Source organism: Electrophorus electricus, chromosome 13 (genome assembly GCF_041902795.1).
Source record: "Electrophorus electricus isolate QZ-2024a chromosome 13, ASM4190279v1, whole genome shotgun sequence".
Lineage (NCBI taxonomy): Eukaryota > Metazoa > Chordata > Actinopteri > Gymnotiformes > Gymnotidae > Electrophorus > Electrophorus electricus.
Window position 1 is genome coordinate 20665436 of NC_137509.1, and position 22076 is coordinate 20687511.

A 22076-nucleotide genomic window follows, 5' to 3' on the forward strand; every position below is an offset into this window, starting at 1 on the left:
TTGCATCACTTTAATTTACTTTCAAGATGACATGCTAGGATGTGAAGTGCAGTGATTAATTAAAAAAAATATCTGTTAGCACCTGGGAATAGCAAATGCTGTAAGTTTTTGTTGCATCACTTTACTTTAATCTGCAACTGACAAGCTTGTATGTGAAGTGTACAGATTAAATAGAAATATTTTAGTACCAGGGAATAGCAGGTGCTGTAAGATTGTATTGCATCCCTTTAATTTATGTTCAAGCTATCATGTTCAAATTTGAAGTGCAGTGAATAATTAACTCAAACTATCTGTTAGCACCTGGGAATAGCAGATGCTGTAAGTTTTTTTTGCATCACTTTCATTTACTCTCCAACTCACATGCCTGAATGTGAAGTGCAGTGATTCATCAAAAAACTATATGTTAGCACATTGGACTACGAGATGCTGTAAGCTTCTCTTGCATCACTTTAATTTACTGTCAAGATGACATGCTAGGATGTGAAATGCAGTGATTAATTAAAAAAACTATCTGTTAGCACCTGGGAATAGCAGATGCTGTAAGTTTTTGTTGCATCACTTTACTTTAATCTGCAACTGACAAGCTTGTATGTGAAGTGTACAGATTAAATAGAAATATTTTAGTACCAGGGAATAGCAGGTGCTGTAAGATTGTTTGCATCCCTTTAATTTATGTTCAATCTATCATGTTCAAATTTGAAGTGCAGTGAATAATTAGTGCCTCAGTATACCAGCTCCGTATTGTAAGCTTTTATTGCATCATTTAATTACATTCAAGATAACATTCTAGAATGTCAAGTGCAGGGATTAATAAAAAAAATTGTCAGATTGGTCTTTGATCATATTTGCTATGATTAGGCAATTTGAGTAAGTGTTTAAGGCTTACGGCCACACCAGCTTGAGAACGCCCAATCTCATCTGACCTTGGAAGCTAAGCAAGTTTGGGCCTGGATAGTACTGAGGTGGGACCCTACCTAGGAATACCAGGTGCTGTAAGCTTTTCTTGCATCACTTTAATTTACTTTCAAGCTGACATGCTCAAATGTGAAGTGCAGTGATTAATTAAAAAAACTATCTGTTAGCACCTGGGAATAGCAGATGCTGTAAGTTTTTTTTGCATCACTTTCATTTACTCTCCAACTCACGTGCCTGAATGTGAAGTGCAGTGATTCATCAAAAAACTGTCTGTTAGTGCCTCCGTATACCAGATGTTGTAAGCTTTTATTGCATCATTTAATTTACATTCAAGATAACATTCTAGAATGTCAATTGCAGTGATTAATAAAAAAAATTGTCAGATTGGTCTTTGATCATATTTGCTATGATTAGGCAATTTGAGTAAGTGTTTGAGGCTTATGGCCACACCAGCTTGAGAATGCCCAAGCTCATCTGACCTTGGAAGCTAAGCAAGTTTGGGCCTGGATAGTACTGAGGTGGGACCCTACCTAGGAATACCAGGTGCTGCAAGCTTTTCTTGCATCACTTTAATTTACTTTCAAGTTGACATGCTCAAATGTGAAGTGCAGTGATTAATAAAAAAAACCATCTGTTAGCACCTGGGAATAGCCGATGCTGTAAGTTTTTTTTGCATCACTTTCATTTACTCTCCAACTCACATGCCTGAATGTGAAGTGCAGTGATTCCTCAAAAAACTATCTGTTAGCACCTTGGACTACGAGATGCTGTAAGCTTCTCTTGAATCACTTTAATTTACTGTCAAGATGACATGCTAAGATGTCAAATGCAGTGATTAATTAAAAAAACTATCTGTTAGCACCTGGGAATAGCAGATGCTGTAAGTTTTTGTTGCATCACTTTCCTTTAATCTGCAACTGACAAGCTTGTATGTGAAGTGTACAGATTAAATAGAAATATTTTAGTACCAGGGAATAGCAGGTGCTGTAAGATTGTATTGCATCCCTTTAATTTATGTTCAAGCTATCATGTTCAAATTTGAAGTGCAATGAATAATTAACTCAAACTATCTGTTAGCACCTGGGAATAGCAGATGCTGTAAGTTTTTTTTGCATCACTTTCATTTACTCTCCAACTCACATGCCTGAATGTGAAGTGCAGTGATTCATCAAAAAACTATATGTTAGCACATTGGACTACGAGATGCTGTAAGCTTCTCTTGCATCACTTTAATTTACTGTCAAGATGACATGCTAGGATGTGAAATGCAGTGATTAATTAAAAAAACTATCTGTTAGCACCTGGGAATAGCAGATGCTGTAAGTTTTTGTTGCATCACTTTACTTTAATCTGCAACTGACAAGCTTGTATGTGAAGTGTACAGATTAAATAGAAATATTTTAGTACCAGGGAATAGCAGGTGCTGTAAGATTGTTTGCATCCCTTTAATTTATGTTCAAGCTATCATGTTCAAATTTGAAGTGCAGTGAATAATTAGTGCCTCCGTATACCAGCTCCGTATTGTAAGCTTTTATTGCATCATTTAATTACATTCAAGATAACATTCTAGAATGTCAAGTGCAGGGATTAATAAAAAAAATTGTCAGATTGGTCTTTGATCATATTTGCTATGATTAGGCAATTTGAGTAAGTGTTTAAGGCTTACGGCCACACCAGCTTGAGAACGCCCAATCTCATCTTACTTTGGAAGCTAAGCAAGTTTGGGCCTGAATAGTACTGAGGTGGGACCCTACCTAGGAATACCAGGTGCTGTAATCTTTTCTTGCATCACTTTAATTTACTTTCAAGCTGACATGCTCAAATGTGAAGTGCAGTGATTAATAAAAAAAACTATCTGTTAGCACCTGGGAATAGCAGATGCTGTAAGTTTTTTTTGCATCACTTTCATTTACTCTCCAACTCACATGCCTGAATGTGAAGTGCAGTGATTCCTCAAAAATCTATCTGTTAGCACCTTGGACTACGAGATGCTGTAAGCTTCTCTTGCATCACTTTAATTTACTTTCAAGATGACATGCTAGGATGTGAAGTGCAGTGATTAATTAAAAAAAATATCTGTTAGCACCTGGGAATAGCAAATGCTGTAAGTTTTTGTTGCATCACTTTACTTTAATCTGCAACTGACAAGCTTGTATGTGAAGTGTACAGATTAAATAGAAATATTTTAGTACCAGGGAATAGCAGGTGCTGTAAGATTGTATTGCATCCCTTTAATTTATGTTCAAGCTATCATGTTCAAATTTGAAGTGCAGTGAATAATTAACTCAAACTATCTGTTAGCACCTGGGAATAGCAGATGCTGTAAGTTTTTTTTGCATCACTTTCATTTACTCTCCAACTCACATGCCTGAATGTGAAGTGCAGTGATTCATCAAAAAACTATATGTTAGCACATTGGACTACGAGATGGTGTAAGCTTCTCTTGCATCACTTTAATTTACTGTCAAGATGACATGCTAGGATGTGAAATGCAGTGATTAATTAAAAAAACTATCTGTTAGCACCTGGGAATAGCAGATGCTGTAAGTTTTTGTTGCATCACTTTACTTTAATCTGCAACTGACAAGCTTGTATGTGAAGTGTACAGATTAAATAGAAATATTTTAGTACCAGGGAATAGCAGGTGCTGTAAGATTGTTTGCATCCCTTTAATTTATGTTCAATCTATCATGTTCAAATTTGAAGTGCAGTGAATAATTAGTGCCTCAGTATACCAGCTCCGTATTGTAAGCTTTTATTGCATCATTTAATTACATTCAAGATAACATTCTAGAATGTCAAGTGCAGGGATTAATAAAAAAAATTGTCAGATTGGTCTTTGATCATATTTGCTATGATTAGGCAATTTGAGTAAGTGTTTAAGGCTTACGGCCACACCAGCTTGAGAACGCCCAATCTCATCTGACCTTGGAAGCTAAGCAAGTTTGGGCCTGGATAGTACTGAGGTGGGACCCTACCTAGGAATACCAGGTGCTGTAAGCTTTTCTTGCATCACTTTAATTTACTTTCAAGCTGACATGCTCAAATGTGAAGTGCAGTGATTAATTAAAAAAACTATCTGTTAGCACCTGGGAATAGCAGATGCTGTAAGTTTTTTTTGCATCACTTTCATTTACTCTCCAACTCACGTGCCTGAATGTGAAGTGCAGTGATTCATCAAAAAACTGTCTGTTAGTGCCTCCGTATACCAGATGTTGTAAGCTTTTATTGCATCATTTAATTTACATTCAAGATAACATTCTAGAATGTCAATTGCAGTGATTAATAAAAAAAATTGTCAGATTGGTCTTTGATCATATTTGCTATGATTAGGCAATTTGAGTAAGTGTTTGAGGCTTATGGCCACACCAGCTTGAGAATGCCCAAGCTCATCTGACCTTGGAAGCTAAGCAAGTTTGGGCCTGGATAGTACTGAGGTGGGACCCTACCTAGGAATACCAGGTGCTGCAAGCTTTTCTTGCATCACTTTAATTTACTTTCAAGTTGACATGCTCAAATGTGAAGTGCAGTGATTAATAAAAAAAACCATCTGTTAGCACCTGGGAATAGCCGATGCTGTAAGTTTTTTTTGCATCACTTTCATTTACTCTCCAACTCACATGCCTGAATGTGAAGTGCAGTGATTCCTCAAAAAACTATCTGTTAGCACCTTGGACTACGAGATGCTGTAAGCTTCTCTTGAATCACTTTAATTTACTGTCAAGATGACATGCTAAGATGTCAAATGCAGTGATTAATTAAAAAAACTATCTGTTAGCACCTGGGAATAGCAGATGCTGTAAGTTTTTGTTGCATCACTTTCCTTTAATCTGCAACTGACAAGCTTGTATGTGAAGTGTACAGATTAAATAGAAATATTTTAGTACCAGGGAATAGCAGGTGCTGTAAGATTGTATTGCATCCCTTTAATTTATGTTCAAGCTATCATGTTCAAATTTGAAGTGCAATGAATAATTAACTCAAACTATCTGTTAGCACCTGGGAATAGCAGATGCTGTAAGTTTTTTTTGCATCACTTTCATTTACTCTCCAACTCACATGCCTGAATGTGAAGTGCAGTGATTCATCAAAAAACTATATGTTAGCACATTGGACTACGAGATGCTGTAAGCTTCTCTTGCATCACTTTAATTTACTGTCAAGATGACATGCTAGGATGTGAAATGCAGTGATTAATTAAAAAAACTATCTGTTAGCACCTGGGAATAGCAGATGCTGTAAGTTTTTGTTGCATCACTTTACTTTAATCTGCAACTGACAAGCTTGTATGTGAAGTGTACAGATTAAATAGAAATATTTTAGTACCAGGGAATAGCAGGTGCTGTAAGATTGTTTGCATCCCTTTAATTTATGTTCAAGCTATCATGTTCAAATTTGAAGTGCAGTGAATAATTAGTGCCTCCGTATACCAGCTCCGTATTGTAAGCTTTTATTGCATCATTTAATTACATTCAAGATAACATTCTAGAATGTCAAGTGCAGGGATTAATAAAAAAAATTGTCAGATTGGTCTTTGATCATATTTGCTATGATTAGGCAATTTGAGTAAGTGTTTAAGGCTTACGGCCACACCAGCTTGAGAACGCCCAATCTCATCTTACTTTGGAAGCTAAGCAAGTTTGGGCCTGAATAGTACTGAGGTGGGACCCTACCTAGGAATACCAGGTGCTGTAATCTTTTCTTGCATCACTTTAATTTACTTTCAAGCTGACATGCTCAAATGTGAAGTGCAGTGATTAATAAAAAAAACTATCTGTTAGCACCTGGGAATAGCAGATGCTGTAAGTTTTTTTTGCATCACTTTCATTTACTCTCCAACTCACATGCCTGAATGTGAAGTGCAGTGATTCCTCAAAAATCTATCTGTTAGCACCTTGGACTACGAGATGCTGTAAGCTTCTCTTGCATCACTTTAATTTACTTTCAAGATGACATGCTAGGATGTGAAGTGCAGTGATTAATTAAAAAAAATATCTGTTAGCACCTGGGAATAGCAAATGCTGTAAGTTTTTGTTGCATCACTTTACTTTAATCTGCAACTGACAAGCTTGTATGTGAAGTGTACAGATTAAATAGAAATATTTTAGTACCAGGGAATAGCAGGTGCTGTAAGATTGTATTGCATCCCTTTAATTTATGTTCAAGCTATCATGTTCAAATTTGAAGTGCAGTGAATAATTAACTCAAACTATCTGTTAGCACCTGGGAATAGCAGATGCTGTAAGTTTTTTTTGCATCACTTTCATTTACTCTCCAACTCACATGCCTGAATGTGAAGTGCAGTGATTCATCAAAAAACTATATGTTAGCACATTGGACTACGAGATGGTGTAAGCTTCTCTTGCATCACTTTAATTTACTGTCAAGATGACATGCTAGGATGTGAAATGCAGTGATTAATTAAAAAAACTATCTGTTAGCACCTGGGAATAGCAGATGCTGTAAGTTTTTGTTGCATCACTTTACTTTAATCTGCAACTGACAAGCTTGTATGTGAAGTGTACAGATTAAATAGAAATATTTTAGTACCAGGGAATAGCAGGTGCTGTAAGATTGTTTGCATCCCTTTAATTTATGTTCAATCTATCATGTTCAAATTTGAAGTGCAGTGAATAATTAGTGCCTCAGTATACCAGCTCCGTATTGTAAGCTTTTATTGCATCATTTAATTACATTCAAGATAACATTCTAGAATGTCAAGTGCAGGGATTAATAAAAAAAATTGTCAGATTGGTCTTTGATCATATTTGCTATGATTAGGCAATTTGAGTAAGTGTTTAAGGTTTACGGCCACACCAGCTTGAGAACGCCCAATCTCATCTGACCTTGGAAGCTAAGCAAGTTTGGGCCTGGATAGTACTGAGGTGGGACCCTACCTAGGAATACCAGGTGCTGTAAGCTTTTCTTGCATCACTTTAATTTACTTTCAAGCTGACATGCTCAAATGTGAAGTGCAGTGATTAATAAAAAAAACTATCTGTTAGCACCTGGGAATAGCAGGTGCTGTAAGATTGTATTGCATCCCTTTAATTTATGTTCAAGCTATCATGTTCAAATTTGAAGTGCAGTGAATAATTAACTCAAACTATCTGTTAGCACCTGGGAATAGCAGATGCTGTAAGTTTTTTTTGCATCACTTTCATTTACTCTCCAACTCACATGCCTGAATGTGAAGTGCAGTGATTCCTCAAAAATCTATCTGTTAGCACCTTGGACTACGAGATGCTGTAAGCTTCTCTTGCATCACTTTAATTTACTGTCAAGATGACATGCTAAGATGTGAAATGCAGTGATTAATTAAAAAAACTATCTGTTAGCACCTGGGAATAGCAGATGCTGTAAGTTTTTCTTGCATCACTTTACTTTAATCTGCAACTGACAAGCTTGTATGTGAAGTGTACAGATTAAATAGAAATATTTTAGTACCAGGGAATAGCAGGTGCTGTAAGATTGTATTGCATCCCTTTAATTTATGTTCAAGCTATCATGTTCAAATTTGAAGTGCAATGAATAATTAACTCAAACTATCTGTTAGCACCTGGGAATAGCAGATGCTGTAAGTTTTTTTTGCATCACTTTCATTTACTCTCCAACTCACATGCCTGAATGTGAAGTGCAGTGATTCATCAAAAAACTATATGTTAGCACATTGGACTATGAGATGCTGTAAGCTTCTCTTGCATCACTTTAATTTACTGTCAAGATGACATGCTAGGATGTGAAATGCAGTGATTAATTAAAAAAACTACCTGTTAGCACCTGGGAATAGCCGATGCTGTAAGTTTTTTTTGCATCACTTTCATTTACTCTCCAACTCACATGCCTGAATGTGAAGTGCAGTGATTCATCAAAAAACTGTCTGTTAGTGCCTCCGTATACCAGATGTTGTAAGCTTTTATTGCATCATTTAATTTACATTCAAGATAACATTCTAGAATGTCAATTGCAGGGATTAATAAAAAAAATTGTCAGATTGGTCTTTGATCATATTTGCTATGATTAGGCAATTTGAGTAAGTGTTTGAGGCTTATGGCCACACCAGCTTGAGAATGCCCAAGCTCATCTGACCTTGGAAGCTAAGCAAGTTTGGGCCTGGATAGTACTGAGGTGGGACCCTACCTAGGAATACCAGGTGCTGCAAGCTTTTCTTGCATCACTTTAATTTACTTTCAAGTTGACATGCTCAAATGTGAAGTGCAGTGATTAATAAAAAAAACCATCTGTTAGCACCTGGGAATAGCCGATGCTGTAAGTTTTTTTTGCATCACTTTCATTTACTCTCCAACTCACATGCCTGAATGTGAAGTGCAGTGATTCCTCAAAAAACTATCTGTTAGCACCTTGGACTACGAGATGCTGTAAGCTTCTCTTGCATCACTTTAATTTACTTTCAAGATGACATGCTAGGATGTGAAGTGCAGTGATTAATTAAAAAAACTATCTGTTAGCACCTGGGAATAGCAAATGCTGTAAGTTTTTGTTGCATCACTTTACTTTAATCTGCAACTGACAAGCTTGTATGTGAAGTGTACAGATTAAATCGAAATATTTTAGTACCAGGGAATAGCAGGTGCTGTAAGATTGTATTGCATCCCTTTAATTTATGTTCAAGCTATCATGTTCAAATTTGAAGTGCAGTGAATAATTAACTCAAACTATCTGTTAGCACCTGGGAATAGCAGATGCTGTAAGTTTTTGTTGCATCACTTTACTTTAATCTGCAACTGACAAGCTTGTATGTGAAGTGTACAGATTAAATAGAAATATTTTAGTACCAGGGAATAGCAGGTGCTGTAAGATTGTTTGCATCCCTTTAATTTATGTTCAATCTATCATGTTCAAATTTGAAGTGCAGTGAATAATTAGTGCCTCAGTATACCAGCTCCGTATTGTAAGCTTTTATTGCATCATTTAATTACATTCAAGATAACATTCTAGAATGTCAAGTGCAGGGATTAATAAAAAAAATTGTCAGATTGGTCTTTGATCATATTTGCTATGATTAGGCAATTTGAGTAAGTGTTTAAGGCTTACGGCCACACCAGCTTGAGAACGCCCAATCTCATCTGACCTTGGAAGCTAAGCAAGTTTGGGCCTGAATAGTACTGAGGTGGGACCCTACCTAGGAATACCAGGTGCTGTAAGCTTTTCTTGCATCACTTTAATTTACTTTCAAGCTGACATGCTCAAATGTGAAGTGCAGTGATTAATTAAAAAAACTATCTGTTAGCACCTGGGAATAGCAAATGCTGTAAGTTTTTGTTGCATCACTTTACTTTAATCTGCAACTGACAAGCTTGTATGTGAAGTGTACAGATTAAATCGAAATATTTTAGTACCAGGGAATAGCAGGTGCTGTAAGATTGTATTGCATCCCTTTAATTTATGTTCAAGCTATCATGTTCAAATTTGAAGTGCAGTGAATAATTAACTCAAACTATCTGTTAGCACCTGGGAATAGCAGATGCTGTAAGTTTTTTTTGCATCACTTTCATTTACTCTCCAACTCACATGCCTGAATGTGAAGTGCAGTGATTCATCAAAAAACTATATGTTAGCACATTGGACTACGAGATGCTGTAAGCTTCTCTTGCATCACTTTAATTTACTGTCAAGATGACATGCTAGGATGTGAAATGCAGTGATTAATTAAAAAAACTATCTGTTAGCACCTGGGAATAGCAGATGCTGTAAGTTTTTGTTGCATCACTTTACTTTAATCTGCAACTGACAAGCTTGTATGTGAAGTGTACAGATTAAATAGAAATATTTTAGTACCAGGGAATAGCAGGTGCTGTAAGATTGTTTGCATCCCTTTAATTTATGTTCAATCTATCATGTTCAAATTTGAAGTGCAGTGAATAATTAGTGCCTCAGTATACCAGCTCCGTATTGTAAGCTTTTATTGCATCATTTAATTACATTCAAGATAACATTCTAGAATGTCAAGTGCAGGGATTAATAAAAAAAATTGTCAGATTGGTCTTTGATCATATTTGCTATGATTAGGCAATTTGAGTAAGTGTTTAAGGCTTACGGCCACACCAGCTTGAGAACGCCCAATCTCATCTGACCTTGGAAGCTAAGCAAGTTTGGGCCTGAATAGTACTGAGGTGGGACCCTACCTAGGAATACCAGGTGCTGTAAGCTTTTCTTGCATCACTTTAATTTACTTTCAAGCTGACATGCTCAAATGTGAAGTGCAGTGATTAATAAAAAAAACTATCTGTTAGCACCTGGGAATAGCAGATGCTGTAAGTTTTTTTTGCATCACTTTCATTTACTCTCCAACTCACATGCCTGAATGTGAAGTGCAGTGATTCCTCAAAAATCTATCTCTTAGCACCTTGGACTACGAGATGCTGTAAGATTCTCTTGCATCACTTTAATTTACTTTCAAGATGACATGCTAGGATGTGAAGTGCAGTGATTAATTAAAAAAACTATGTGTTAGCACCTGGGAATAGCAAATGCTGTAAGTTTTTGTTGCATCACTTTACTTTAATCTGCAACTGACAAGCTTGTATGTGAAGTGTACAGATTAAATAGAAATATTTTAGTACCAGGGAATAGCAGGTGCTGTAAGATTGTATTGCATCCCTTTAATTTATGTTCAAGCTATCATGTTCAAATTTGAAGTGCAGTGAATAATTAACTCAAACTATCTGTTAGCACCTGGGAATAGCAGATGCTGTAAGTTTTTGTTGCATCACTTTACTTTAATCTGCAACTGACAAGCTTGTATGTGAAGTGTACAGATTAAATAGAAATATTTTAGTACCAGGGAATAGCAGGTGCTGTAAGATTGTTTGCATCCCTTTAATTTATGTTCAATCTATCATGTTCAAATTTGAAGTGCAGTGAATAATTAGTGCCTCAGTATACCAGCTCCGTATTGTAAGCTTTTATTGCATCATTTAATTACATTCAAGATAACATTCTAGAATGTCAAGTGCAGGGATTAATAAAAAAAATTGTCAGATTGGTCTTTGATCATATTTGCTATGATTAGGCAATTTGAGTAAGTGTTTAAGGCTTACGGCCACACCAGCTTGAGAACGCCCAATCTCATCTGACCTTGGAAGCTAAGCAAGTTTGGGCCTGAATAGTACTGAGGTGGGACCCTACCTAGGAATACCAGGTGCTGTAAGCTTTTCTTGCATCACTTTAATTTACTTTCAAGCTGACATGCTCAAATGTGAAGTGCAGTGATTAATAAAAAAAACTATCTGTTAGCACCTGGGAATAGCAGATGCTGTAAGTTTTTTTTGCATCACTTTCATTTACTCTCCAACTCACATGCCTGAATGTGAAGTGCAGTGATTCCTCAAAAATCTATCTCTTAGCACCTTGGACTACGAGATGCTGTAAGATTCTCTTGCATCACTTTAATTTACTTTCAAGATGACATGCTAGGATGTGAAGTGCAGTGATTAATTAAAAAAACTATGTGTTAGCACCTGGGAATAGCAAATGCTGTAAGTTTTTGTTGCATCACTTTACTTTAATCTGCAACTGACAAGCTTGTATGTGAAGTGTACAGATTAAATAGAAATATTTTAGTACCAGGGAATAGCAGGTGCTGTAAGATTGTATTGCATCCCTTTAATTTATGTTCAAGCTATCATGTTCAAATTTGAAGTGCAGTGAATAATTAACTCAAACTATCTGTTAGCACCTGGGAATAGCAGATGCTGTAAGTTTTTTTTGCATCACTTTCATTTACTCTCCAACTCACATGCCTGAATGTGAAGTGCAGTGATTCATCAAAAAACTATATGTTAGCACATTGGACTACGAGATGCTGTAAGCTTCTCTTGCATCACTTTAATTTACTGTCAAGATGACATGCTAGGATGTGAAATGCAGTGATTAATTAAAAAAACTATCTGTTAGCACCTGGGAATAGCAGATGCTGTAAGTTTTTGTTGCATCACTTTACTTTAATCTGCAACTGACAAGCTTGTATGTGAAGTGTACAGATTAAATAGAAATATTTTAGTACCAGGGAATAGCAGGTGCTGTAAGATTGTTTGCATCCCTTTAATTTATGTTCAATCTATCATGTTCAAATTTGAAGTGCAGTGAATAATTAGTGCCTCAGTATACCAGCTCCGTATTGTAAGCTTTTATTGCATCATTTAATTACATTCAAGATAACATTCTAGAATGTCAAGTGCAGGGATTAATAAAAAAAATTGTCAGATTGGTCTTTGATCATATTTGCTATGATTAGGCAATTTGAGTAAGTGTTTAAGGCTTACGGCCACACCAGCTTGAGAACGCCCAATCTCATCTGACCTTGGAAGCTAAGCAAGTTTGGGCCTGAATAGTACTGAGGTGGGACCCTACCTAGGAATACCAGGTGCTGTAAGCTTTTCTTGCATCACTTTAATTTACTTTCAAGCTGACATGCTCAAATGTGAAGTGCAGTGATTAATAAAAAAAACTATCTGTTAGCACCTGGGAATAGCAGATGCTGTAAGTTTTTTTTGCATCACTTTCATTTACTCTCCAACTCACATGCCTGAATGTGAAGTGCAGTGATTCCTCAAAAATCTATCTGTTAGCACCTTGGACTACGAGATGCTGTAAGCTTCTCTTGCATCACTTTAATTTACTTTCAAGATGACATGCTAGGATGTGAAGTGCAGTGATTAATTAAAAAAACTATCTGTTAGCACCTGGGAATAGCAAATGCTGTAAGTTTTTGTTGCATCACTTTACTTTAATCTGCAACTGACAAGCTTGTATGTGAAGTGTACAGATTAAATAGAAATATTTTAGTACCAGGGAATAGCAGGTGCTGTAAGATTGTATTGCATCCCTTTAATTTATGTTCAAGCTATCATGTTCAAATTTGAAGTGCAGTGAATAATTAACTCAAACTATCTGTTAGCACCTGGGAATAGCAGATGCTGTAAGTTTTTTTTGCATCACTTTCATTTACTCTCCAACTCACATGCCTGAATGTGAAGTGCAGTGATTCATCAAAAAACTATATGTTAGCACATTGGACTACGAGATGCTGTAAGCTTCTCTTGCATCACTTTAATTTACTGTCAAGATGACATGCTAGGATGTGAAATGCAGTGATTAATTAAAAAAACTATCTGTTAGCACCTGGGAATAGCAGATGCTGTAAGTTTTTGTTGCATCACTTTACTTTAATCTGCAACTGACAAGCTTGTATGTGAAGTGTACACATTAAATAGAAATATTTTAGTACCAGGGAATAGCAGGTGCTGTAAGATTGTTTGCATCCCTTTAATTTATGTTCAATCTATCATGTTCAAATTTGAAGTGCAGTGAATAATTAGTGCCTCAGTATACCAGCTCCGTATTGTAAGCTTTTATTGCATCATTTAATTACATTCAAGATAACATTCTAGAATGTCAAGTGCAGGGATTAATAAAAAAAATTGTCAGATTGGTCTTTGATCATATTTGCTATGATTAGGCAATTTGAGTAAGTGTTTAAGGTTTACGGCCACACCAGCTTGAGAACGCCCAATCTCATCTGACCTTGGAAGCTAAGCAAGTTTGGGCCTGAATAGTACTGAGGTGGGACCCTACCTAGGAATACCAGGTGCTGTAAGCTTTTCTTGCATCACTTTAATTTACTTTCAAGCTGACATGCTCAAATGTGAAGTGCAGTGATTAATAAAAAAAACTATCTGTTAGCACCTGGGAATAGCCGATGTTGTAAGTTTTTTTTGCATCACTTTCATTTACTCTCCAACTCACATGCCTGAATGTGAAGTGCAGTGATTCATCAAAAACTATCTGTTAGCACCTTGGACTACGAGATGCTGTAAGCTTCTCTTGAATCACTTTAATTTACTTTCAAGATGACATGCTAGGATGTGAAGTGCAGTGATTAATTAAAAAAACTATCTGTTAGCACCTGGGAATAGCAAATGCTGTAAGTTTTTGTTGCATCACTTTACTTTAATCGGCAACTGACAAGCTTGTATGTGAAGTGTACAGATTAAATAGAAATATTTTAGTACCAGGGAATAGCAGGTGCTGTAAGATTGTATTGCATCCCTTTAATTTATGTTCAAGCTATCATGTTCAAATTTGAAGTGCAGTGAATAATTAACTCAAACTATCTGTTAGCACCTGGGAATAGCAGATGCTGTAAGTTTTTTTTGCATCACTTTCATTTACTCTCCAACTCACATGCCTGAATGTGAAGTGCAGTGATTCATCAAAAAACTATATGTTAGCACATTGGACTACGAGATGCTGTAAGCTTCTCTTGCATCACTTTAATTTACTGTCAAGATGACATGCTAGGATGTGAAATGCAGTGATTAATTAAAAAAACTATCTGTTAGCACCTGGGAATAGCAGATGCTGTAAGTTTTTGTTGCATCACTTTACTTTAATCTGCAACTGACAAGCTTGTATGTGAAGTGTACAGATTAAATAGAAATATTTTAGTACCAGGGAATAGCAGGTGCTGTAAGATTGTTTGCATCCCTTTAATTTATGTTCAATCTATCATGTTCAAATTTGAAGTGCAGTGAATAATTAGTGCCTCAGTATCCCAGCTCCGTATTGTAAGCTTTTATTGCATCATTTAATTACATTCAAGATAACATTCTAGAATGTCAAGTGCAGGGATTAATAAAAAAAATTGTCAGATTGGTCTTTGATCATATTTGCTATGATTAGGCAATTTGAGTAAGTGTTTAAGGCTTACGGCCACACCAGCTTGAGAACGCCCAATCTCATCTGACCTTGGAAGCTAAGCAAGTTTGGGCCTGAATAGTACTGAGGTGGGACCCTACCTAGGAATACCAGGTGCTGTAAGCTTTTCTTGCATCACTTTAATTTACTTTCAAGCTGACATGCTCAAATGTGAAGTGCAGTGATTAATAAAAAAAACTATCTGTTAGCACCTGGGAATAGCAGATGCTGTAAGTTTTTTTTGCATCACTTTCATTTACTCTCCAACTCACATGCCTGAATGTGAAGTGCAGTGATTCCTCAAAAATCTATCTGTTAGCACCTTGGACTACGAGATGCTGTAAGCTTCTCTTGCATCACTTTAATTTACTTTCAAGATGACATGCTAGGATGTGAAGTGCAGTGATTAATTAAAAAAACTATCTGTTAGCACCTGGGAATAGCAAATGCTGTAAGTTTTTGTTGCATCACTTTACTTTAATCGGCAACTGACAAGCTTGTATGTGAAGTGTACAGATTAAATAGAAATATTTTAGTACCAGGGAATAGCAGGTGCTGTAAGATTGTATTGCATCCCTTTAATTTATGTTCAAGCTATCATGTTTAAATTTGAAGTGCAGTCAATAATTAACTCAAACTATCTGTTAGCACCTGGGAATAGCAGATGCTGTAAGTTTTTTTTGCATCACTTTCATTTACTCTCCAACTCACATGCCTGAATGTGAAGTGCAGTGATTCCTCAAAAATCTATCTATTAGCACCTTGGACTACGAGATGCTGTAAGCTTCTCTTGCATCACTTTAATTTACTTTCAAGATGACATGCTAGGATGTGAAGTGCAGTGATTAATTAAAAAAACTATCTGTTAGCACCTGGGAATAGCAAATGCTGTAAGTTTTTGTTGCATCACTTTACTTTAATCTGCAACTGACAAGCTTGTATGTGAAGTGTACAGATTAAATAGAAATATTTTAGTACCAGGGAATAGCAGGTGCTGTAAGATTGTATTGCATCCCTTTAATTTATGTTCAAGCTATCATGTTCAAATTTGAAGTGCAGTGAATAATTAACTCAAACTATCTGTTAGCACCTGGGAATAGCAGATGCTGTAAGTTTTTTTTGCATCACTTTCATTTACTCTCCAACTCACATGCCTGAATGTGAAGTGCAGTGATTCATCAAAAAACTATATGTTAGCACATTGGACTACGAGATGCTGTAAGCTTCTCTTGCATCACTTTAATTTACTGTCAAGATGACATGCTAGGATGTGAAATGCAGTGATTAATTAAAAAAACTATCTGTTAGCACCTGGGAATAGCAGATGCTGTAAGTTTTTGTTGCATCACTTTACTTTAATCTGCAACTGACAAGCTTGTATGTGAAGTGTACAGATTAAATAGAAATATTTTAGTACCAGGGAATAGCAGGTGCTGTAAGATTGTTTGCATCCCTTTAATTTATGTTCAATCTATCATGTTCAAATTTGAAGTGCAGTGAATAATTAGTGCCTCAGTATACCAGCTCCGTATTGTAAGCTTTTATTGCATCATTTAATTACATTCAAGATAACATTCTAGAATGTCAAGTGCAGGGATTAATAAAAAAAATTGTCAGATTGGTCTTTGATCATATTTGCTATGATTAGGCAATTTGAGTAAGTGTTTAAGGCTTACGGCCACACCAGCTTGAGAACGCCCAATCTCATCTGACCTTGGAAGCTAAGCAAGTTTGGGCCTGAATAGTACTGAGGTGGGACCCTACCTAGGAATACCAGGTGCTGTAAGCTTTTCTTGCATCACTTTAATTTACTTTCAAGCTGACATGCTCAAATGTGAAGTGCAGTGATTAATAAAAAAAACTATCTGTTAGCACCTGGGAATAGCAGATGCTGTAAGTTTTTTTTGCATCACTTTCATTTACTCTCCAACTCACATGCCTGAATGTGAAGTTCAGTGATTCCTCAAAAATCTATCTGTTAGCACCTTGGACTACGAGATGCTGTAAGCTTCTCTTGCATCACTTTAATTTACTTTCAAGATGACATGCTAGGATGTGAAGTGCAGTGATTAATTAAAAAAACTATCTGTTAGCACCTGGGAATAGCAAATGCTGTAAGTTTTTGTTGCATCACTTTACTTTAATCTGCAACTGACAAGCTTGTATGTGAAGTGTACAGATTAAATAGAAATATTTTAGTACCAGGGAATAGCAGGTGCTGTAAGATTGTATTGCATCCCTTTAATTTATGTTCAAGCTATCATGTTCAAATTTGAAGTGCAGTGAATAATTAACTCAAACTATCTGTTAGCACCTGGGAATAGCAGATGCTGTAAGTTTTTTTTGCATCACTTTCATTTACTCTCCAACTCACATGCCTGAATGTGAAGTGCAGTGATTCATCAAAAAACTATATGTTAGCACATTGGACTACGAGATGCTGTAAGCTTCTCTTGAATCACTTTAATTTACTTTCAAGATGACATGCTAGGATGTGAAGTGCAGTGATTAATTAAAAAAACTATCTGTTAGCACCTGGGAATAGCAAATGCTGTAAGTTTTTGTTGCATCACTTTACTTTAATCGGCAACTGACAAGCTTGTATGTGAAGTGTACAGATTAAATAGAAATATTTTAGTACCAGGGAATAGCAGGTGCTGTAAGATTGTATTGCATCCCTTTAATTTATGTTCAAGCTATCATGTTCAAATTTGAAGTGCAGTGAATAATTAACTCAAACTATCTGTTAGCACCTGGGAATAGCAGATGCTGTAAGTTTTTTTTGCATCACTTTCATTTACTCTCCAACTCACATGCCTGAATGTGAAGTGCAGTGATTCATCAAAAAACTATATGTTAGCACATTGGACTACGAGATGCTGTAAGCTTCTCTTGCATCACTTTAATTTACTGTCAAGATGACATGCTAGGATGTGAAATGCAGTGATTAATTAAAAAAACTATCTGTTAGCACCTGGGAATAGCAGATGCTGTAAGTTTTTGTTGCATCACTTTACTTTAATCTGCAACTGACAAGCTTGTATGTGAAGTGTACAGATTAAATAGAAATATTTTAGTACCAGGGAATAGCAGGTGCTGTAAGATTGTTTGCATCCCTTTAATTTATGTTCAATCTATCATGTTCAAATTTGAAGTGCAGTGAATAATTAGTGCCTCAGTATCCCAGCTCCGTATTGTAAGCTTTTATTGCATCATTTAATTTACATTCAAGATAACATTCTAGAATGTCAAGTGCAGGGATTAATAAAAAAAATTGTCAGATTGGTCTTTGATCATATTTGCTATGATTAGGCAATTTGAGTAAGTGTTTAAGGCTTACGGCCACACCAGCTTGAGAACGCCCAATCTCATCTGACCTTGGAAGCTAAGCAAGTTTGGGCCTGAATAGTACTGAGGTGGGACCCTACCTAGGAATACCAGGTGCTGTAAGCTTTTCTTGCATCACTTTAATTTACTTTCAAGCTGACATGCTCAAATGTGAAGTGCAGTGATTAATAAAAAAAACTATCTGTTAGCACCTGGGAATAGCAGATGCTGTAAGTTTTTTTTGCATCACTTTCATTTACTCTCCAACTCACATGCCTGAATGTGAAGTGCAGTGATTCCTCAAAAATCTATCTGTTAGCACCTTGGACTACGAGATGCTGTAAGCTTCTCTTGCATCACTTTAATTTACTTTCAAGATGACATGCTAGGATGTGAAGTGCAGTGATTAATTAAAAAAAACTATCTGTTAGCACCTGGGAATAGCAAATGCTGTAAGTTTTTGTTGCATCACTTTACTTTAATCGGCAACTGACAAGCTTGTATGTGAAGTGTACAGATTAAATAGAAATATTTTAGTACCAGGGAATAGCAGGTGCTGTAAGATTGTATTGCATCCCTTTAATTTATGTTCAAGCTATCATGTTTAAATTTGAAGTGCAGTCAATAATTAACTCAAACTATCTGTTAGCACCTGGGAATAGCAGATGCTGTAAGTTTTTTTTGCATCACTTTCATTTACTCTCCAACTCACATGCCTGAATGTGAAGTGCAGTGATTCCTCAAAAATCTATCTATTAGCACCTTGGACTACGAGATGCTGTAAGCTTCTCTTGCATCACTTTAATTTACTTTCAAGATGACATGCTAGGATGTGAAGTGCAGTGATTAATTAAAAAAACTATCTGTTAGCACCTGGGAATAGCAAATGCTGTAAGTTTTTGTTGCATCACTTTACTTTAATCTGCAACTGACAAGCTTGTATGTGAAGTGTACAGATTAAATAGAAATATTTTAGTACCAGGGAATAGCAGGTGCTGTAAGATTGTATTGCATCCCTTTAATTTATGTTCAAGCTATCATGTTCAAATTTGAAGTGCAGTGAATAATTAACTCAAACTATCTGTTAGCACCTGGGAATAGCAGATGCTGTAAGTTTTTTTTGCATCACTTTCATTTACTCTCCAACTCACATGCCTGAATGTGAAGTGCAGTGATTCATCAAAAAACTATATGTTAGCACATTGGACTACGAGATGCTGTAAGCTTCTCTTGCATCACTTTAATTTACTGTCAAGATGACATGCTAGGATGTGAAATGCAGTGATTAATTAAAAAAACTATCTGTTAGCACCTGGGAATAGCAGATGCTGTAAGTTTTTGTTGCATCACTTTACTTTAATCTGCAACTGACAAGCTTGTATGTGAAGTGTACAGATTAAATAGAAATATTTTAGTACCAGGGAATAGCAGGTGCTGTAAGATTGTTTGCATCCCTTTAATTTATGTTCAATCTATCATGTTCAAATTTGAAGTGCAGTGAATAATTAGTGCCTCAGTATACCAGCTCCGTATTGTAAGCTTTTATTGCATCATTTAATTACATTCAAGATAACATTCTAGAATGTCAAGTGCAGGGATTAATAAAAAAAATTGTCAGATTGGTCTTTGATCATATTTGCTATGATTAGGCAATTTGAGTAAGTGTTTAAGGCTTACGGCCACACCAGCTTGAGAACGCCCAATCTCATCTGACCTTGGAAGCTAAGCAAGTTTGGGCCTGAATAGTACTGAGGTGGGACCCTACCTAGGAATACCAGGTGCTGTAAGCTTTTCTTGCATCACTTTAATTTACTTTCAAGCTGACATGCTCAAATGTGAAGTGCAGTGATTAATAAAAAAAACTATCTGTTAGCACCTGGGAATAGCAGATGCTGTAAGTTTTTTTTGCATCACTTTCATTTACTCTCCAACTCACATGCCTGAATGTGAAGTTCAGTGATTCCTCAAAAATCTATCTGTTAGCACCTTGGACTACGAGATGCTGTAAGCTTCTCTTGCATCACTTTAATTTACTTTCAAGATGACATGCTAGGATGTGAAGTGCAGTGATTAATTAAAAAAACTATCTGTTAGCACCTGGGAATAGCAAATGCTGTAAGTTTTTGTTGCATCACTTTACTTTAATCTGCAACTGACAAGCTTGTATGTGAAGTGTACAGATTAAATAGAAATATTTTAGTACCAGGGAATAGCAGGTGCTGTAAGATTGTATTGCATCCCTTTAATTTATGTTCAAGCTATCATGTTCAAATTTGAAGTGCAGTGAATAATTAACTCAAACTATCTGTTAGCACCTGGGAATAGCAGATGCTGTAAGTTTTTTTTGCATCACTTTCATTTACTCTCCAACTCACATGCCTGAATGTGAAGTGCAGTGATTCATCAAAAAACTATATGTTAGCACATTGGACTACGAGATGCTGTAAGCTTCTCTTGAATCACTTTAATTTACTTTCAAGATGACATGCTAGGATGTGAAGTGCAGTGATTAATTAAAAAAACTATCTGTTAGCACCTGGGAATAGCAAATGCTGTAAGTTTTTGTTGCATCACTTTACTTTAATCGGCAACTGACAAGCTTGTATGTGAAGTGTACAGATTAAATAGAAATATTTTAGTACCAGGGAATAGCAGGTGCTGTAAGATTGTATTGCATCCCTTTAATTTATGTTCAAGCTATCATGTTCAAATTTGAAGTGCAGTGAATAATTAACTCAAACTATCTGTTAGCACCTGGGAATAGCAGATGCTGTAAGTTTTTTTTGCATCACTTTCATTTACTCTCCAACTCACATGCCTGAATGTGAAGTGCAGTGATTCATCAAAAAACTATATGTTAGCACATTGGACTACGAGATGCTGTAAGCTTCTCTTGCATCACTTTAATTTACTGTCAAGATGACATGCTAGGATGTGAAATGCAGTGATTAATTAAAAAAACTATCTGTTAGCACCTGGGAATAGCAGATGCTGTAAGTTTTTGTTGCATCACTTTACTTTAATCTGCAACTGACAAGCTTGTATGTGAAGTGTACAGATTAAATAGAAATATTTTAGTACCAGGGAATAGCAGGTGCTGTAAGATTGTTTGCATCCCTTTAATTTATGTTCAATCTATCATGTTCAAATTTGAAGTGCAGTGAATAATTAGTGCCTCAGTATCCCAGCTCCGTATTGTAAGCTTTTATTGCATCATTTAATTACATTCAAGATAACATTCTAGAATGTCAAGTGCAGGGATTAATAAAAAAAATTGTCAGATTGGTCTTTGATCATATTTGCTATGATTAGGCAATTTGAGTAAGTGTTTAAGGCTTACGGCCACACCAGCTTGAGAACGCCCAATCTCATCTGACCTTGGAAGCTAAGCAAGTTTGGGCCTGAATAGTACTGAGGTGGGACCCTACCTAGGAATACCAGGTGCTGTAAGCTTTTCTTGCATCACTTTAATTTACTTTCAAGCTGACATGCTCAAATGTGAAGTGCAGTGATTAATAAAAAAAACTATCTGTTAGCACCTGGGAATAGCAGATGCTGTAAGTTTTTTTTGCATCACTTTCATTTACTCTCCAACTCACATGCCTGAATGTGAAGTTCAGTGATTCCTCAAAAATCTATCTGTTAGCACCTTGGACTACGAGATGCTGTAAGCTTCTCTTGCATCACTTTAATTTACTTTCAAGATGACATGCTAGGATGTGAATTGCAGTGATTAATTAAAAAAACTATCTGTTAGCACCTGGGAATAGCAAATGCTGTAAGTTTTTGTTGCATCACTTTACTTTAATCTGCAACTGACAAGCTTGTATGTGAAGTGTACAGATTAAATAGAAATATTTTAGTACCAGGGAATAGCAGGTGCTGTAAGATTGTATTGCATCCCTTTAATTTATGTTCAAGCTATCATGTTCAAATTTGAAGTGCAGTGAATAATTAACTCAAACTATCTGTTAGCACCTGGGAATAGCAGATGCTGTAAGTTTTTTTTGCATCACTTTCATTTACTCTCCAACTCACATGCCTGAATGTGAAGTGCAGTGATTCATCAAAAAACTATATGTTAGCACATTGGACTACGAGATGCTGTAAGCTTC

At 36.1% G+C, this 22076-nt stretch overlaps 2 non-coding genes and 16 pseudogenes across 2 annotated transcripts; all 18 read left to right on the plus strand.

Moving 5' to 3' along the window:
- The first annotated feature begins 880 nt into the window (after positions 1 to 880).
- Positions 881 to 999, plus strand: LOC145649112 (5S ribosomal RNA). The gene has a single exon (XR_014116550.1). It is a non-coding gene; the product is annotated as a 5S ribosomal RNA (ribosomal RNA).
- A 352-nt stretch (positions 1000 to 1351) lies between these two features.
- LOC145643761 (5S ribosomal RNA) lies at positions 1352 to 1470 on the plus strand (annotated as a pseudogene).
- Positions 1471 to 2575: 1105 nt separating this feature from the next.
- On the plus strand, positions 2576 to 2694 carry LOC145644210 (5S ribosomal RNA; annotated as a pseudogene).
- A 1105-nt stretch (positions 2695 to 3799) lies between these two features.
- Positions 3800 to 3918, plus strand: LOC145649123 (5S ribosomal RNA). Its single transcript, XR_014116551.1, has one exon. It is a non-coding gene; the product is annotated as a 5S ribosomal RNA (ribosomal RNA).
- Positions 3919 to 4270: 352 nt separating this feature from the next.
- LOC145643762 (5S ribosomal RNA) lies at positions 4271 to 4389 on the plus strand (annotated as a pseudogene).
- Positions 4390 to 5494: 1105 nt separating this feature from the next.
- On the plus strand, positions 5495 to 5613 carry LOC145644211 (5S ribosomal RNA; annotated as a pseudogene).
- A 1105-nt stretch (positions 5614 to 6718) lies between these two features.
- On the plus strand, positions 6719 to 6837 carry LOC145647098 (5S ribosomal RNA; annotated as a pseudogene).
- Positions 6838 to 7961: 1124 nt separating this feature from the next.
- LOC145643763 (5S ribosomal RNA) lies at positions 7962 to 8080 on the plus strand (annotated as a pseudogene).
- Positions 8081 to 8964: 884 nt separating this feature from the next.
- On the plus strand, positions 8965 to 9083 carry LOC145646587 (5S ribosomal RNA; annotated as a pseudogene).
- Positions 9084 to 9967: 884 nt separating this feature from the next.
- Positions 9968 to 10086, plus strand: LOC145646588 (5S ribosomal RNA; annotated as a pseudogene).
- An 884-nt stretch (positions 10087 to 10970) lies between these two features.
- On the plus strand, positions 10971 to 11089 carry LOC145646589 (5S ribosomal RNA; annotated as a pseudogene).
- A 1105-nt stretch (positions 11090 to 12194) lies between these two features.
- Positions 12195 to 12313, plus strand: LOC145646590 (5S ribosomal RNA; annotated as a pseudogene).
- A 1105-nt stretch (positions 12314 to 13418) lies between these two features.
- On the plus strand, positions 13419 to 13537 carry LOC145647460 (5S ribosomal RNA; annotated as a pseudogene).
- A 1104-nt stretch (positions 13538 to 14641) lies between these two features.
- On the plus strand, positions 14642 to 14760 carry LOC145646591 (5S ribosomal RNA; annotated as a pseudogene).
- A 1544-nt stretch (positions 14761 to 16304) lies between these two features.
- On the plus strand, positions 16305 to 16423 carry LOC145646592 (5S ribosomal RNA; annotated as a pseudogene).
- A 1545-nt stretch (positions 16424 to 17968) lies between these two features.
- LOC145646593 (5S ribosomal RNA) lies at positions 17969 to 18087 on the plus strand (annotated as a pseudogene).
- A 1545-nt stretch (positions 18088 to 19632) lies between these two features.
- LOC145646595 (5S ribosomal RNA) lies at positions 19633 to 19751 on the plus strand (annotated as a pseudogene).
- Positions 19752 to 21295: 1544 nt separating this feature from the next.
- Positions 21296 to 21414, plus strand: LOC145646596 (5S ribosomal RNA; annotated as a pseudogene).
- The last annotated feature ends 662 nt before the right edge of the window (positions 21415 to 22076 follow it).